The sequence below is a fragment of the Nycticebus coucang genome, chromosome 3, assembly GCF_027406575.1.
Source record: "Nycticebus coucang isolate mNycCou1 chromosome 3, mNycCou1.pri, whole genome shotgun sequence".
NCBI classification, from domain to species: Eukaryota; Metazoa; Chordata; class Mammalia; order Primates; family Lorisidae; genus Nycticebus; species Nycticebus coucang.
Window position 1 is genome coordinate 159,738,745 of NC_069782.1, and position 14,287 is coordinate 159,753,031.

General features: G+C 51.5%; 1 protein-coding gene and 1 long non-coding RNA gene across 2 annotated transcripts in view; one reads left to right on the forward strand and one right to left on the reverse strand.

Moving 5' to 3' along the window:
- Nucleotides 1-420: 420 nt before the first annotated feature.
- On the reverse strand, nucleotides 421-8,079 carry LOC128581479 (uncharacterized). Its single transcript, XR_008378846.1, has 3 exons — nucleotides 7,982-8,079; nucleotides 2,619-2,962; nucleotides 421-1,035 (listed from the first exon to the last, which is right to left on the reverse strand). It is a non-coding gene; the product is annotated as an uncharacterized LOC128581479 (long non-coding RNA).
- Nucleotides 8,080-8,552: 473 nt separating this feature from the next.
- The window catches only part of JAKMIP3 (Janus kinase and microtubule interacting protein 3), a 116,399-nt gene continuing 110,664 nt past the window's right edge, over nucleotides 8,553-14,287 (forward strand). Inside the window, exon 1 of the mRNA XM_053584351.1 lies at nucleotides 8,553-8,680. The gene's annotated coding sequence lies outside the window, so the exon portion shown is untranslated. The remainder of the gene's footprint in view (nucleotides 8,681-14,287) is intronic.

The window sequence follows — 14,287 nt, forward strand, 5'->3', positions numbered from 1 at the left end:
GAGATCTGGCCTGAGAGATACAGGGGTCATCAGAACACTGGGGGACAGTGCTGGTGGCCCCGTCATGACTTCAACCGCAGAGCTCTCCAGGGGGAGTGATTGGGTCACAAACAACCAGCTCATTGACAATTAAGACTTGTCATATATGACAAAATTCTTTAATGTTTGGTATATTGATAGCGAGACCCTGTCTCTACTAAAATTGAAAAACTAGCTGGATGTCATGGCGGGTGCCTGTAGTCTCAGCTACTCAGGAGGCTGAGGCAGGAGGATCACTTGAACCCAGGAGTTGCTGTGAACAAGGCTGAGAACACAGTACTCTAGTCTGGGTGACAGAGTGAGACTGTCTCAAAAAAAAAAAAAAATCAGTATACTGTTGTCAACCCAAATAAACAACCCAGGCAAATATCTCAGGTTTTATTAAAGCCAAGATGCTGAGGATGTGCCAGGGAAAAACATGGCCCCCAGGCAAGCTGTGGCCATTTTTCCAAAGGGGAGGCTCAGACCTGGAGCATTTTAAAGGCAACAGAGAGAACAGAAAAAGGCAGGAGGAGGGGGCAAGGGACATTCCTGTGAAGCCCGGCAATCTACATTGTACATAAAGTCAGGGGCAAAGGAAGGTCCAGTTGCGCAGAAGAACATGTGTGTCCTTGTGTCCAGTCTGCTTCCTGGGACAACTTGTAACTGGGAGGCGCTGGGGTACTCACTTGGGGGAGGGCAGCAGGGGACTCCCGCAGTGGATGGACCGTGGCCCTCTACACAGGGGCCTGAAGCTGTGCTTTCCTTCTGTCCTGTGCCGGCTTTGTTCCCACCATCTGTTCGGAAGACGGTGGTGATGGCATGAGCCATCCTGGATTTTCCGGAGGACATCTGGCAGCCCTGGGACTGGCTGGCAGGAATAGGCTCACGGATGCCCTCTGCTGTCAGAGTGCGGAGACCTGCCCGCAGCAGCGAGAGGGGACCCAGGGGGACCCACATGGAGAGCGTTCACAGCCTTTTACTCCAGTAGACCCACAGTGGAAGCATAGAGGTGTCCTTCAACAGGAGAGCAGACAGATGAAACACAGTGAAGTCATAAAACAGAATAACATCCAGCAGTAAATGGGCGCAAACCACCGGTGCCTGCAGCAATTTGGTGAACTTTCCCGGCAGCAGAGCACTCTGTGGGGTGAGGCTCCACCAAACTAATCTGGTGCAAATTATCACATTGACAGCTGCCCAGGACACAGGCGGGACTGGCCAGAAGTACAGGAGGACAGGAGCCAGTTCCCTCCCTACAGGGAGGGCTAGGACTGCACAGGCGCTGGCCAGAGCAAAACTCACTGAGGTTGCTGTGAGCTGTGATGCTACAGCGCTCTACACAGGCAGCCAGAGTGAGAAGGAAAAAGAAAGAGGAAAGGAAACAAAAAGAACACACACTTTGGGGCAGGGATGTTTACAAAGTGCCCCAGCAGAGAGTCAGCCAGGCTCAGGGGTACGAGCTGGCCAGGGGTCAGGCACACAGGTGCGTGTGGCTGGAGCCCTGAGCAACCCACACCACAGAACCGTGGAAGAAAGGCCGACTTGGGCTGACTGAGGTCCTGGGGTTATTTATTTATTTATTTGAGATAGTCTCACTCTGTTCCCTCTGCCTAGAACTCACAGCAACCTCAAACTCCTGGGCTCAAGCAATCCTCCTGCCTCAGCCTCCAGAGTAGCTGGGACTATAGTGCCCACCATAGCACCTAGCTAATTTTTCTATTTTATTTTTTATTTATTTATTTTATTTTATTTTTTATTTTTTTTTTCAGTTTCTGGCCGGGGCTGAGTTTGAACCCATCACCTCTGGCATATGTGGCCAGCGCCCTACTCATTTGAACCACAGGCACCACCCTAGTTTTTCTATTTTTAGTAGCGATGGGGTCCTGTTCTTGCTCAGGCTGGTCCTGAAGTCCTGAGATCCAATGATCCACTTACCTCTGCCTCCCAGGGTACTGGGATTATAGGCGTGAGCCTGTAAGTCCTGGATTTTATGCCAAAGAAGCTTGGTGTTACCTTGGAAACGTCATCAAGGAGCCCTTTGCCCTAAGCCATTCTGTGGACAAACAGCTCACTCATCTCTGGGTGTTGTGGTATGTGTTTCCCATGTGGTCACGTAACCCTCACAACCCCTTTTTTTTTTTTTTTTTTTGTAGAGACAGAGTCTCACTTTATGGCCCTCGGTAGAGTGGCATCACACAGCTCACAGCAACCTCCAACTCCTGGGCTGAAGCGATTCTCTTGCTTCAGCCTCCCGAGTAGCTGGGACTACAGGCGCCCGCCACAACGCCCAGCTATTTTTTGGTTTGCAGTTCAGCCGGGGCTGGGTTTGAACCCACCACCCTCGGTATATGGGGCCGGCGCCTTACCGACTGAGCCACAGGCGTGGCCTCACAACCCCTTTTTACAAGTGGGGACCAGGACACTGGGGGCTGAGTGCCTTGGTCACAGGACAGGAGCTGGAAGTGCTGGTGCAGCTCCCGTTATGCTGTGCAGGCGGCGGGTGCTGGCCTGAGAACTGGGCTGTGACGCTGAGGGACAGGCACAGTGACATCCACATGGCTGGTTGGGCCCAGGTGGTCTGTCCGAGGCTCGCTCACCTCTGTGGATTTTTCTGGCTACCTGGCTTCAGAGCGTGTGTGTCTCTCCGGGAACCTGCTCCATAAACAGCGCTGCATCAGCTAAGAAACGGGACACAGTGTATCACCTCCATCCCTCCATCCCCGAGGAGGTGACAGTAGCCACACTGGGGAGCAGGCAGGCTGGAATGGTGTCTTGGAAGAGCCTCCAAGGGGGTTGGGGAGAAATTCTTGCAGCTGCCCCTGGATGTGTCCTCGCTTTTGCTCGGGCTGGTCTCCAACTCTGATCTCAGGCAGTCCACCTGCCTTGGCCTCCCAGAGTGCTGAGATTACAGGTGTGAGTCACTGTGCCCAGCCTAGAATTTCTGAAAATGAAAAATATAATAACCAAAGTTAAAAAACCAAATTGAAGCATTTAACAACTGTTGTACTCATGTACCACCTGGAAGAAAAACTCGGACCCCACTTCAGGTATAAATCAGATGGTGATTTATTACACCTGTGCAGGGGACCACTGCCCAAAGGGCAAACAGCCCTGAAGAGAAAAGCAGGCTGCCTTTTATACTTTTTTTGGTTGCTATGTGGCAAGCAAGTGAACAAACACAGAAGCAGAACGTGGCCAGTTAGCCCAGGGGTGGGGTTACAGAGTTGGCTCAGAGGGGTACAGCATGGCGGTTGGCATGAGGGCGGGGTTACAGTGAGTCAGGGGGTTACATCGTGGCAGCTGGCATGGGGACAAACTTGGCTTGGGAAATTTTGCTTGAGTAAGCTTTCCACTATTGTTTAGCCATTGCTAGAGGGTTGGGGTAAGTTCCACCATTGTTTCACCTGTGGCTAGGAGTCTTTTGAGAACGTCCTTGTTCTGAAACCTGTTCTCAGAATTAATCAAGGAGGGGTTTGAGACGTGTAGGGACTCAGGCTGAGACAGTTAGGGGCCTTTAGGGGTCCTTTTGCTGGATACCACACAACAAATAAGTCACAGCTTAACAGAAAATCAGAAGAAATTATCTAGAAAGCAACCCAGAGATACAGAAAGAGAGGTAAAGAGGTGTAGTGAGCTGTAAAAAAAAGTTTCGTGTATGTTCAATTATTGTTCCAGAAAAGCTGAGGCAGAGGGCCAGTTAGGGGCTATATTCAAAGGAAAACCAATTGTAGCTTTTATTGTATTTTACCCATAAGAGAAATAAACCCACATATTTAAAAACTAAAAAATTTCAAGCAGATTAAAAAAAAGTCAGCCATATCAGAGTAAAATATTTTAAAGAGGCCTTTTATGAAGGTTAGCCATCAGATTGACAGCTGATTTCTTTTCTTTTTTTTTTTTTTTTTAAACAGAGTCTTACTTAGTCACCCTTGGTGGAATGCTGTGGCGGCTCTATTAAAAATAGAAAAACTAGGGCATTGTGGTGGGTGTCTGTAGTCCCAGCTACTTGGGAGGCTGAGGCAAGAGGATTGCTTGAACCCAGGAGTCTGAGGTTGCTGTGAGCTGTGATGATGCCATGGCACTCTACCCAGGGCAACAGAGTCAGACTCTGTCTCAAAAAAAAAGAAATTTTATTAGGTTGCTTTCCTAACATGCTGTTTATTTAACATATTCACTCCTCCCCCTGCCCCAAATTTTTCCTTCCTTCCTTCCTTTTTTTTTTTTCACAGTGTTTCATTTTCTTGCCCTTGGTAGAGTGCTGTGGTGTCACAGCTCACACAAACCTCAAACTCGCGGGCTCAAGTGATTTTCTTGCCTTAGCTTCCCAAGTAGCTGGGACTACAGGAGCCCACCACAATACCTGGGTATTTTTAGAGACATGGTCTCGCTCTGGCTCAGGCTGGTCTTGAACCCATGTGCTCAGGAAATCCACCCACCTTGGCCTCCCAGAGTGCTGGGATTATAGGCATGAGCCACCACACCTGGCCTCTTTCTTTCTTTTCTTTTCTTTAGCAATTGGGTCTTGCTGTGTTGCCCAGGCTCGAGTGCAGGGTGCAGCCTCAGCTCATTGCACCTCATGGCCCTGGGTACATAGCTTTCTATTTCTTTCTTTCTTTCTTTTTTTTGAGACAGAGTCTTACTGTGTTGCCCTCAGTAAAGTGCTGCGGCATCATAGCTCACAGCAACCTCAAACTCCTGGGCTTAAGAGATTCTCTTGCCTCAGCCTCCCAAGTACCTGGGACTACACGTCTGCCACAACACCCGGCTATTTTTGTTGTCATTGTTGGTTAGCTGGTCTGGCCAGGTTCGAACCTGCCAATTTTGGTGTATGTGGCTGGCACCATAACCACTGTGCTATGGGCACAGTCACTTTTTATTTCTTTAATCACAGTGCTCAGAGTTGTTCAAAATCTGTCTGGTAATTTGAATGCCTGAAGTCTGCATGCACCTGTTTTGCGGTCCTCTCCTTCCTAGCCCTCCTGCTCTGTTCCTTTCTCTGATTCTCTGCCTCACCCACAATGCCTTCCTTTCCATCATGACTTTTCTCAACTGTGAAATGTTATTTTGGGTCATGGATTATGCCAACTATTGTTGTTTAAGATAAGGGTTTATTATTATTATTATTTTGAGACAGATTCTCTCTTTATCACCCTTGTTAGCGTCATAGCTCACAGCAACCTCAAACTCTTGGGCTCAAATGATCCTCTTGCCTCAGCCTCCCCAGTAGCTGAGACTACAGCGCCTGCCACAACGCCCAGCTAGTTTTACAGTGTAGGCCTAGTAGGCCTAGGCTGAGCTGGAAAAGTGTTAGGCCTAGGCTAAAGTGGAAAAATACCAGTTAACTCCTGGCAAATTTCTGGGCTGCAAGCTTTCAGAAAAATGGAGTAGAAAAAAAGTCTAGTTCACTCCTAAGATAGATGGGACAGTACTAATTGATTTCTTGCTTCTAGTTTACTCCCAATTTCTTGCTTGGATAACTCCCTGAGAAACTGACCAGGAGTCCCTGGACTGACCTTTAAAAAATACCAGGTAGGGAAAGTACAGAAACGAAGATATGTATAGCTAACTAACTGTAAAATTCTGCTTCTGTACAAGGCTTGCTAACCTACCCGGATGCATCTGGGCAGGCTGCATACCAACCAGGATGCAGACCAAGACTTAAAAACCCGACGCCTTAAGCATGTGGGAATGCTTAAGAATCCACCTTCCTTGGCCTCCCAGAGTGTTAGGAGAACAGAGAGCAGGCTGGTTGGGACACTGAGGTAGTCACTGTCCAGCTCTTTAATAAAGGGACTCTTCTATGAATTTGGCTTGTATGGCAGTGTGGTCTTTGGGGGAACTTCTGGGCATTGCAACAGATGGGTCTATATTCAGGCTGGTCTTAAACTCCTGAGCTCAAGCAATCCACCTTCCTTGGCCTCCCAGAGAGTTAGGAATACAGGCATGAGCCACCATGCCTGGCCTTAATTATTATTGTTTAGGGTAAGACATAACAGGGTTTTTGATTTGAAATTTATGTATAAAACCTTGGTTTTGGAAATGGAAGAAGAGAACAGTCTTGGGGAGGCTGCTCTCACTGCTCTCCAGAATTGCTGGCTTTCCGACCAAGTTTGGTGGGCCTCCCCAATCTCTGCACATTGGCTGACAATGATAGCTGGCTAGATCCTCCTCGTCCGGTAACAACACAGAGCCTGTGGCAGACCTTGCTAGGTTAACCACAATCCAGGCTACTGATGAGCGTTGATCGGTCATCTCCTCACAACACATAACCATTCCCTTTTGAGAAGCAGCTTCTCGTGGGTCTCTGCACACAGTTCATTTTACTGTAGTTCACTAGGACCATGCCACATAAGCTGTCAGTCCCTGTTCAGCATTATCTGACCCACCACACCACTGAGCAGGGCATTTCCAACAAAACTGTCACAAAAATTAAAGCAGTACGTGTGAGATCTGTTATGGGCTGAACTGTGTCCCCCCTAAATTCATACATGTTGCAGCCCCAGCTCCCCATGTGACTGTATGTGGAGAGAGGGCCTTTAGGGAGGTAATTCCGGTTAGAGGAGGTCATGGGGGGATCCCTAATCCAGTGGGATTGGCAGAGACACTAGGGCCATGAACACAGAGGAAAAACCACGTGAGGACAGAGAGATGATGGCTGTCTATGGGCCAAGAAGAGAGCAGAAACCAACCTTCTGTGCTACAATTTAGCCTGCAGGGACTTAATGCTGGATTTCTGGCCCCAGGACTGTAAGAAAATGAGCTTCTGTGGTTCGAGCCCCATGGTCCGCAGTACTGTGCTAGGACAGCCTTTGCAGCCCAACATGAAACTGTCCCCAAGCATGCCTTAATGTCTAGATGAACACGAGACTGTCCCCAAGCATGCCTTAATGTCCAGATCAACACGAGACTGTCCCCAAGCATGCCTTAATGTCCAGATCAACACGAGACTGTCCCCAAGCATGCCTTAATGTCCAGATCAACACGAGACTGTCCCCAAGCATGCCTTAATGTCCAGATCAACACGAGACTGTCCCCAAGCATGCCTTAATGTCCAGATCAACACGAGACTGTCCCCAAGCATGCCTTAATGTCCAGATCAACACGAGACTGTCCCCAAGCATGCCTTAATGTCCAGATCAACACGAGACTGTCCCCAAGCATGCCTTAATGTCCAGATGAGTGGCGCGAGCAGGTAGCTCACCCCTGAATTTATCTACTGTCTGCGTCATCCCTCCACTTGCATTTCTGGTTTTATGAGGAGTTGCCTAAAACAAACCGAAGAATAAACAATAGAACCTGGTGTACGGATGCGTTGCACGGCTGCTGGGAGAGCACAGAGGGCACCATGGCCTGCCCACGTTGGCCCTGATGGGCACCGGGCCACGCTTGGAGCCGCAGGGTGGCCACCCTTACTTTACTGGGGAGGAGAGAGGCTGAGAGGTTGTTCTGATGATTGGGACTTCGAAGGAACAGAGTTGCAGGATCAGGTGTAGGAGCTCTGGGGGGAGTCTGTGGATACACAGACCTGGCCTGGGCCCGGATGTGAGAATATCTGTGCTCCACGTGGAGTTTACCAAATGCTCCCACTGCATGGAGGGTGCCCAGGAAGAGCCCGGCAAGACCCCGGTGGAGGTCGGCCAGCTCTCCTCCCCTCATCCCAGCCTTTCTCACAAGAGGCTCCTGGAAGCGGGGGCCATGGTGGCCTGCATGGAGAGGACGTATGGGTTTAACATCTTGATCCCAGGGCTGACCTGGCCATGGCCACACTGTAAACTCTATCTATGAGCACTTGAGACAGACAGGAAGCTCTGGTCATGCTGTCGTCCTGGCAAGCTGATTTTATCAGCACCCTTCCATGGGGCACAGTGTGCATGGTCCTCACGGAAGGGTGCCTGTTCTGGGTCTGACCTTCCCCTCCCTGTCCACCAGCGCCCACCAGTACCGCCATCTGGACACTTACCAAGTACCTTATTCATTTAGGCTGAGACTGTTCCTGACGACAGAACCATGAAGGGAGGCGAGGGACATTTGGCCACAGACAGGTGTCCACTGGCCAGTATCCACCCTTCCTGCCTGCACTTCTCCAGCCCTAGATGTGGTATCTGTATTTTTCCCACGTCACAGATGGAGAGCAGGACTGCGCGTCCAGAGGTGGTGACTGACCCCACGCCTGGCTTTGCGCTGGACTGAGGGTCTGAGTCCCGAGCGGCCAGGTCATGTGTCCAGTCAAGACCCCAAAAGCATCTCTCCCGCCAGGGTGCCAGAGGCAGCACTTGGAGACGGGAAGGCGAGAGTTAACAGCGCAAAGGCGCAGGTGCGACCGACCGCTCCGCCCTCCAGCAGCCCGAGATGCAGGTGAGCGGGTCCGGCCACCGGCAGGTTCCCGGGGAGCCCGCGCGCGGGGCGCGGACAGAGCGCGCTTTCACCCCCGCCGGGCTCCCGCCGCCTCCGCCCTCGGGAGCGAGCGGGTTACTTCAGCCTCATCGCGCTGCTTTCTGGTCCTGCCCGACTGCGCGCGACGCCGGGAAGGACTGAGACCCACGGTCCGGGAGGAAGGGGGCGGCATCGCCGGAGGCCGGAGCGGGTCCCCAGGGAGGTTCCGCCCCGCCTCAGTGACGCGCCGGCCGCCCGCCGCCGCAATGGCCCGGCCGCAGCCTCGGTGAGCAGCCGCCGGCCTGTGCGCGGGGCCCGGGCCGAGCGGGGCTGGGGCTGCAGGGGCCCCGCTGCCCGGGAATCTGTCCCCGCCCTCCCGCGACCTCCCGCGGCCGGGCCCGTCTCCAGCCCGCGCACAGGCCGCGGCGCGGCGGGGACCCGGGTGGGGCCGCGCAGGTGTGGGGCAGCGCCTCGACATCTCCGCATCTGCGGCTCCGCTACCCCCGGGGAAGGTGGGGCCGGTGCGGCGTTTTTAAAATTAGTGTCTAGTTTTTAAATCTCACCAGTTCGCGCGTGGGCCGTCTCGGGCCGTGGTCGGTAATGTCGGAAACCTCAGCGTGGAGGGGTGATGGATGGTTCAGGGGCCCGGGGAGGCCGGGCCTGGACAGCCTCCTGGAAACCCCCGCGGCCCAGCCCCTTGACCTTGGCTCGGGGAAGAGCAGGTGGGGTTTTTGCCGCCCCACGCCCCCGGGCACCCCATGGCTTCGGTGTCTCCCTCCTGTTGTGCCGGGCTCCCCGCTGCGTGTTGTGTGCAAAGGCGAGCAGGGGTGGCGGCTCCACCCGCCGTGGTGACCGGAAACCAGCTGCCAGGCGGGGCCGGAGCGGGCGCTGGACGAAGCCCCTGCATCGGGTGCGGTGGGCACGCAGGTCAGGGCACCGCGCCCCTGGGCGTCTGCCCTGGTTTAGGATGAAAAGCAGGGGCTCGAGACCTCCCTACCCTTCTTGGCCCTCCCAAACCTGACTCTTGGCTGTGAATGGACACTTGCTTTGGAAACCAGCGGCAGCGTTTCCCGGTCAGAGTCAGTGGAGCTCTGTTCACTCCTGCCAACTCGGGCACCAGGGAGAGCCTGTGCCTGGTAGCGGCGCGTCCTGACATGCATTTAGGAGAGAACCCCTGCCCAGGCCCGCGTCCAGCTCGGGCTTCAGGGCCCAGCCTGTGGCGACCCTTCCCTGGTGCCGGGGCAGGGCTGCTCTGTGGCTTTGAAGGACAGCAGTGCCAAGTGGCCTGAGGTGGAGGGGCCCTCACTGCTAATTTGGACGATGGTAAACAGCCAGCGTCTTGCCCCTTACCCAGACTCTCAGCTTTCTACAAAACAGAATCCGACGACTAGAAGGAAAAACCCTCCATCATAGCGAGTTTCAGTTGGAAGTTGATTGAAGATATACTTTTTATTTTTATTTATTTTTAAAAAATGTTTATTTTAAGTTATTGTGGGCACAGGATAGTTGTCTTTTTTTTTTTTTTTTGTAGAGACAGAGTCTCACTTTATCGCCTTCAGTAGAGTGTCATGGCATCACAGCTCACAGCAACCTCCAGCTCTTGGGCTTAGGCGATTCTCCTGCCTCTGCCTCCAGAATAGCTGGGACTACAGGCACCTGCCACAACACCCGGCTAGGAGCGGGTTTGAACCCAACCCTCGGTATATGGGGCTGGTGCCCTGCTCACTGAGCCACAGGCACTGCCCGATAATTGTCTGTCTTTACAGGGCACACTGATGTTAGCTACAGATGCCCAGAGTGAATGAATCCCATCAGGGTGACTGGCAGGTCCATCACCTCAGTCATCCGTCATCTCTGTGTGTTAGGCACATTCCAGTTTTTCACATTTATTTATTTATTTATTTATTTATTTTGAGACAGAGCCTCAAGCTGTCACCCTGGGTAGAGTGCTGTGGCATCACAGCTCACGGCAACCTCAAACTCCTGGGCTCAAGCAATTCTTCTGCCTCTGCCTCTCAGGTAGCTGGGACTACAGGCGCCTGCCACAACGCCCGGCTATTTTTTTGGTTGCAGCCATCATTGTTGTTTTGGCAGACCTGGGCTGGATTCGAACCTGCCAGTTCAGGTGTATGAGGCTGGTGCCTTAGCCACTTGAGCCACGAGTGCTGAGCCCTCATTTAGTTATTTAAAGCATGCCTTAAGTTATTGCTGGTTATAGTCACTTTGTTGTGCTATCAAATATTGTCCACTAGCTAGCTATATTTTTGCAGCCATTATCCACCCCCACTTTACCCTCCCTCCCCACTACCCTTCCAGGCCTCTGTATACGTCATTCTACTCTCTGTCTCCTTGAGAGTGATTGTTCTAATATTTAGCTCCACATGTCAGTGAGAAAATGTGAGATGTGTGTTTCTGTGCTCAGCTCATTTCACTTAGCATAATGTTCTCCAGTTCCAGCCACATTGTTGCAAATGGCAGGATTTCATTTTTTTGTGGCTATATAATATTCCATTGTGTATGTACCACAATTTCTTTATCCATTCATCTGTTGATAGCCCCTTAGGCTGATTCCAACCTCAGCCACTGTGTCTGGTGCTGCAGCAACCTGGGGGTGCAGACACCTCTTCAATGCACTGGATCCCCCTCCTTTGCACACATGCCCCTTGGGGGGTTGCTGGGTCACATGGGAGTTTTATTTCTATTCTCAGTCTTTGGAGGAACCTCTGTACTGTTTTCCAGTACAGAGGTTCACTAAATAATTTTAATTTTAAATAGGATTTTCAACCAAACCAATGCATCAGTGCATAGGCTTATTATTAGGGCATTATTTGTATTGAAAGACAAAAAAATTTATTACCAACAGTGGCTACTTAAATCCAGATTTAGGAAGACAAAAGGGGAAGAGGACCAGTGGAGGATTCAGTGCAGACAGAAAGAACTTGCTGACAGTGCTGCCCTGGTCTTATTCTATTTATTTATTTATTTTTATTAAATCATAGCTGTGTACATTAGTATGATCATGGGGCACCATACACTTGGTTCATAGATCGTTTGACACATTTTCATCACACTAGTTAACATAGCTTTCGTAGCATTTTCTTAGTTATTTTGCTAAGACCTTTACATTCCACATTTACCTGGTCTTATTCTCATTCTCTGTCTTCTGCCCCGAGGGAGAGGCCTGCAGGCCCCACCCTCTCGGTGCTGTTGGCCAAGGTCATAGTCAAATCCCAGGTTCTGGGGTTTGGGCACCCCGTGTCTGCATTCGTGACATTTGCACAATCCAGGAGATGAACAAAATGGTATAACAATAAAGATCTGCTAGTATAAAAAACAAAAGAGGAAATAGTGATGTTCCAAGTAGCCAACCATCACAACACTTGCTGTATGCCGGGCACCGTTCTGCTGTGCTCAGGTAAAGCGCAGGAGTCACCCTGCTCAGGTGTGTAGGGGTGGGCTGCAGGAGGCTCAGAGAGACCTGAGAGCGGGCTGGGAGGACCCGTGATGGTGGTGGTGCTTCCCTTACCCCTGGAGCACAGATCTGAGTGTGGGCAATGCTCCTCCTGCGGCAACTTCAGGGAACTGGCTCAGGTGACATCCGCGGAGAGTTTGCAATTTGGCAAAGGAGGAAATGTCATTATGTCACCTAGAAGATCTAGAAGGGCAGAGCCTGTGTCCTGGGTGGGAGAGAAAGGCCTTGTCCACGTTGCAAACTTGGCATGGGAGCTGCGTCTCTTCCTGGGACATAAGAAAGTCACTGTACCTGGGATCTGGGACACACAGCACAGCGGCCTCAGCCACACCACCTCTTGTCACCTGGTAATGCCAAGAGCTGGACCCTTTCTGCTACGGCCCCTGGACAGCGTGTGGCCAGCCTTGCTGGTGGTCTGTGTGTAGTTGTGAGCTTGGTCCTCCACACCAGCGCAGGTGACCTGCCCACTACTGACTTGCCCCTGGCAGAGGCCTTTTAGCACAGCAGCACTTCTGTATACCCCAGAGAAGAGAGCTGTGGCTGGAGGCAGCCCCCACTCCCTCCCTAGTGCTGGGCTGTTGGCCAGACAGGCCTGCAGATCCAGCTATTCTCCTGGCCCCTGCAATGCGGCCCCTCCAAAGATCCACAGATGTGGGGCCCTTCACTTCCCTCTTTTCCAGCAATCAGGATGGCACAGCCTGAAAGTGGCTCTGGCCGCATCTCTGGGTGGCCCCTGCCCACTGCCCAAGTGAGGGCATCCTCTGGGTGAGTCTTGCTGTGTGTGAAGCCCTCACTGCTCCCTAGGCCACTGCCGTGACGCCAAGTGACCACCAGGGCCCCTTTACAACAACCTTGTGCTTTTTTCCTGATTGTAAAAGAAATTCTAAAATTCTAGAAAAGTGCAGTCAAGACACTCACTGCCATCCATAATTAATACCTATCCAGGTACCTCCTGTAAACTGTTGGGTGTTGCAATGGATTGAATTGTCTTCCTCAAATTCATGTGTCCAATCCCTAAATCTCAATGTCACGGTGTCCAGAGGTGGGGCCTGTGGGAGGTCACTGGGTTAGATGAGGTCATGAGGGTGGGGGTCTCAGGACAGGATTGGTGTCTTTATAGGAAGGAACACCAGAGCTGGCTCTCTCTGCCACGTGGGGACGGAGTACAGGGGCACACTAGGGAGTAGCCCTCACCAGAGCCCAGCCCTGCTGGCCCTGACTTCCTTCTTCAGCCTCCTAAACTGTGAGGGACAAATGTCTACTGTCTAAGTCCCGAGTCTAAGGCATTTCTCAGGCATCCAGAGCCCGTGAACACAGGTGCCTGCGTTTCTGCCTGGGGACCACCGCCACCCCCATCACACACACAAAATTTGAATCACACTGTAATGATTTTATTTCTTCCTTTTAAAAAAATATCTTATTAATGACCATTTTAAAAGCCACAGAAAAGATGATTTTTACTGTCTATATACCATTTAATTGTTAATCAGTTCTCTGTAAGATATTTAGGTTGACTTTAATCCTTTACCACTGTTACCAACCCCTTTTGAAAGGAAAGAAAAACTTCCTTTTTCTGTTTAAAAATTTTTACTGTGAGGGCTGGGCACGGTGGCTCACACCTATAATCCTAGCACTTGGGAGGCCAAGGTGGGTAGATTGCCTGAGCTCAGGGGTTCCAGACCAGCCTGACTCAGAGGGAGACCCTGTCTGTAAAAATAGCCAGGCCTTGTGGTGGGCATCTGTAGTCCCAGCTTCTTGGGAGGCCCAAGAATTTGAGGTTGCTGTGAGGTGCGACATCACGGTATTCTGTTGAGGGCAACAAAGTGAGACTCTGTCTCAAAAAAAATTTTTTTTTTATTGTGCTAAGAACATTTAACATAAAATCTGTCCTCTTGGCAAATTTAATGTGTACAGTATTTAAAGTGTCAGTTGTTGACTGTCGTTACAATGTTGCAGACTTCAAGAGCTCATGCATCTTACCTGATGGAAACTTTGTGTCCATTAGTTAGTAACCCCCCATTTCCTGCTCCCGGCCTTTGGGAACCACCACTCCAGCCTCTGTGAAGTTATGATTTGACCGTGGTGGATGGAGTGGAATCCCAGGCGCTTGTCTGTCCCTGCTGGATTGTTGCACTGAGATTCCTGTCCCCAGTCCTTCTGTTGCAAGGCTGAGCGGTACTCTACATATACCAGTTTTCTTTACCCTGTATCAGACAAAAGTTCCTGGGGGTGTCTCAAGGGAGTGGAGAGATGGGCTGGGGGATTCAGGAAAGGACGGGGAAGCTGCCACGAGAAGGGTGGGGCCTGCCCGCCTGTGAGCAGCTGTGGGGGGATCTGTGCTGGTGTTGGGGTCACTGCAGACGCCACGTTCTGGGTGCTGCTCTCCCAGTCTGGACGCAGGAGGCCACAGGCCTGGAGCAG